The 4,078-nt window shown below is 29.2% G+C and overlaps 1 long non-coding RNA gene across 1 annotated transcript; it reads right to left on the bottom strand.

Moving 5' to 3' along the window:
• Nucleotides 1-1,396: 1,396 nt before the first annotated feature.
• LOC106677393 (uncharacterized) lies at nt 1,397-3,900 on the bottom strand. The gene is made up of 2 exons (XR_002945406.2): nt 2,294-3,900; nt 1,397-2,215 (listed from the first exon to the last, which is right to left on the bottom strand). It is a non-coding gene; the product is annotated as an uncharacterized lncRNA (long non-coding RNA).
• Nucleotides 3,901-4,078: the final 178 nt, after the last annotated feature.

Genomic DNA, 4,078 nt, shown 5'->3' on the forward strand with positions numbered 1-4,078 from the left:
CGCTAAATTACTTTTTATACTAATTAAACTACTTTATTAGTTATAAAAATAGTCGTTTCTTACATGGATTAACTACAAAAGGTCAATGTCAAATGTTGCTGCCTAAATTCACCAAATACAATGTAAGAAATACCTATAAGTGAAGTAAACCTTGGTAAAAGTATTTTAGTTTTGGTCATAAACATGTAAGATGTATGGTTATTAGTGAGGGTTAAACCTACTAAATGTGGTTGATTGCAATGGTGACTGCCATTTGCTCAAGAGATTAAAATATCTGGATGACTTAATAAGGCATTAGTCCCCTTGGTGCAAAGAAATGCTATGTGGGCAGTCATAATATAAACACATAACAATGATATAAGTAGTTTGATCAAAACATATCTTTTAGTGATTTTAACAGTTTTGGTATATAGGTGATTTATAATTAAAGGTCAACTCTTTCCTAATATGGAATCATACGGTTCGAATCTGGCCAGGAGGGTGGAATTTTTTCATTTATGAGGTCCCAAAAAATGAAAAATTTGACCCCCTACCATGGTTAGAATAGGTTGGTCACCTCTAGATACTCCCCTCCCCCTATATGTCAGAAATGATCAGGAAGGGGTACATAAAAAAAAAAAATCAGAGAAATCAAATGATTGTTTTTTTTTTTAAATCTCAAAATATATCAAGCTTCATATAATGCCAAAACTCTGGACTGAATACAATCTCATAGATCAAGCTTTTTTGGTTTGTTAATCCTTCCTTATTCCAAAGCTACTAAACTAACTCTTTCCTCTTACATTATTCCTTACCAAGGACTGTTCTGGTTGCTACAAAATGGAGTCCTCAACCACCTCCTCTCCACTGTAATATGTAAATACTTGATTGGACTTAAAGAAACTTTTGAATCTAGATTCTATTTACACATGTATTTCTAACCAATTATACTTCATGTCACACCAGTATTTATTTGAAATTTAAAATCCGACTCTTTACATTCTCTTTTGCCCACAATTTGTATACTTTTCTTGAAAGTGCAATACAAACAAAGCATATTTTCTACTTCATTAGCACTATCTGTCTCCTTTTATAATTCTTTTATATAGAATTCTGAATATATAAAACATTTTTTACCATACGCTGCAGATTTTTCTTTCATGAATGGGTGTTTTCTTCTGACACTATGTTGCTTTATATATAAGTCCCATAAATGACACTTGCCTCCAATCATGCCTTTGATTATATTTTTACATATATGAGTCCCATAAATCATACAAATGTTAAGCTTTTAGCATTTCTCTTTTCTAGAGCCACTCTTGTTATATAGTCATTTGAATCTTTGCTATTAAAGCATCATAAACCCAACACAATGATTTTGTTGTTTCAAGATTCCATTCAGGAAAAAATAAATAAAAAACTTGTAACATGTAATTTAATGTTTATAAATAACAATACCCTAATGAAATGAGTATATCAGATTAAAATGTTTTTTTGTTTTTTTTATTATGGACTTTAGTTTTCTTACACATACTAACAAGAATCCAGTTTAGTAAAAACCAAATAACAATAATGTGTGTGTAGTAAGAGGTAATATTACCAATAATGTTGCAATAACATTGAAAATAACAGTAATGTGTTTTAATAACTCTACAATTACAAATAAATACAATTTAAAATAATTCTCCCTTATAATACAATAATATACAATGGTAAATTAACAAATAATAGGTACATTAATTGAATAAAAGAAAAAAATCAAATATAATTGAAGATGTACAAGGGCTATGGTGTTATGTAACATTCTAAGAAAATCCAAGATTTTTTTTTTTTAAATATTGTTAATACCCCTTTCTTTGTAGAACCTCGTTTCTTTTCTAAAGCTTAAATTAGGATAGTTTTTACAAGTTAAAAATTGAATTTTCCAGTACAGAATAGGAATAAATAAACCTTAATAGATTTGTATGTTTGAAACATAACACTTTCCTCCAATCACGCCTTTGATTATATTTATCTTCTAATCAATCATTATGTTCATAAACATGTATGTACTTTAAACATTAAATCTTGTTTCAGACCCATCAGCTAGCATCAATGTTACGGTTCTATTATTGATCCACACAAGTTTAGCAAGCCTCATTGGATTTAATCTTGACATATCTGTGAGAGGAGAAGTGCTGTAAGACTTAATTCTCTTGGTCTGGCTGTTGCCAAGACCAAACATACCAGCTGAGCTCTATAAAAAATATCAATTAAAATTAAAGAAATAATAAAAATAGTTTCACTAGAAATATATTAAAATATGATTTATTACCTGCCAAAAAGAAAGTTTATTCTCTCCACAGCTGTAAGACACCAGGAACTTACCATCAGGAGAGAATGCATTTGCAGTAATTGAAGATTCATGTGCAGATATCGTCTTGAATAAGATTAACAGTGTTTATATTAATTTACTGCAAGTGAAAGTTAACTTTTATATCATTAGAAGTATAACCATAATCGTAGCTTACTACAAGAAATATATTATATCAATTACATTTCATCATATATTGAACTATTAGGTTCAATTCAAATCAAATCATACAGACATTTTAAGAAATGTAACTCATGGCCTTAGATTTTAGTGAAATTGACATGCTTCTACTTTCATGCAGTTAAGATTGTATTCCAAATTTTAATATTATATATCAACTAGTTTATGTTTTAGAGCCACACAAACTTTTAACAAAACATTTTTATATCCTCGCAGCTCTCAGAGAAACTAGCTAGCCCAACAGAAAAAAAGTAGACTATTGTTATTTATCAACCAAATTGCATAAAATTTAAGGTTCTATCCAATAAAGTTTACTGATTTGAGAAAAAAAATCACTAAATGATACAAAAAATATCCTCTCCCCCTAAAATAAATAAATAATATATATATTGTAATATGCACTTTTTGAGTAAATAGTATATTTTTATTTATAAAGGGTTTTTAATAAGTTTTTATTTTTATTTCATGTATCATTTTAATATTGTTCATTTGTTTTGTTGAACCAAAAAGCAAGCTAACCAATTTTCATTGTCTATAATAAATACGTTATTCAAAACAAAACCAAGATGGCGGTACATATCCTTCAAAAAGTCAGTTGAATAACAGCCATGTTGAGCAGATTCAAATATTTTAAAAACTCTATTTTAACTTCCCATCATAATTGAAAATACAGTAAATTTAAGAAAAAATATAAGTCAATAAATAGTGCTAAAGAATAATATTCGGAAAGTAAATCATTTGCAAAAATCCAAAACTGTTGTGCGACAATCGATGTTTACATGGAACATCGAGACAGGTTTTGGTTTTTGGCAATTCATTCGTTGTTTGGGAAATGATGTTTCTAGGATGGGGAGGTCCTCATCAATTTCTGTCCAGCAAGGGTGGACATCTTGAAAAAGGAAGACAACCAAGAGTCACCCAAGAAGAATAGGGGACTCTTGGTTTGGATTGCCTGGTGAGAGGATGTCTGTCAGCTGGAAGCGGGAAGGATTGGAAGCCATTGTTGTGAGAGAGACATAGCTTTTTGGAAGGACTGGAAGCCATTTTTGACGGTAGGGCACAACATTATAGAAAAGAAGATACCAAGAATTATCAAAAGAAGATTGTGAAATTGGTTAGTTTTGTTATATCTAAATTTAAATACATGTGTAAAAGAGATATTAATTTAATTAAGTGTTAATAGTAAAAGTGTCTGTTTTTGATTGCCTAGAAACCAGCCCTGAGATTAAGAGTCTATTATATTATAAAATTTAAAAACAATTCTATTATCTATTTAATATTAAAGTTTTTAATTTGAACCAAAACTATCTTTTATATATCAGAATTTAAGTTAAAACAATAAAATTCTTTTTATTTCATTTTAAATAATTTTTAATTATATATATAAGTTATGGTTGGACAAGGCCTGTATACAACACTAATCCTAACTCCTCATGTAAACAAACCTCAATAATGTCTATAGCATCACAGAGATAATAAACCAGTATCTTTCTAGTAAGCGTGCAGTTTAATTCTGTTCCCTCTTTTCCTTTTTCTTCAAGCTATTCAGTCTAAGTGCTCGTAAGT

This window comes from Halyomorpha halys, unplaced genomic scaffold (genome assembly GCF_000696795.3).
Source record: "Halyomorpha halys isolate HHAL.00 unplaced genomic scaffold, Hhal_1.1 Scaffold98.1, whole genome shotgun sequence".
Classification (NCBI taxonomy): domain Eukaryota; kingdom Metazoa; phylum Arthropoda; class Insecta; order Hemiptera; family Pentatomidae; genus Halyomorpha; species Halyomorpha halys.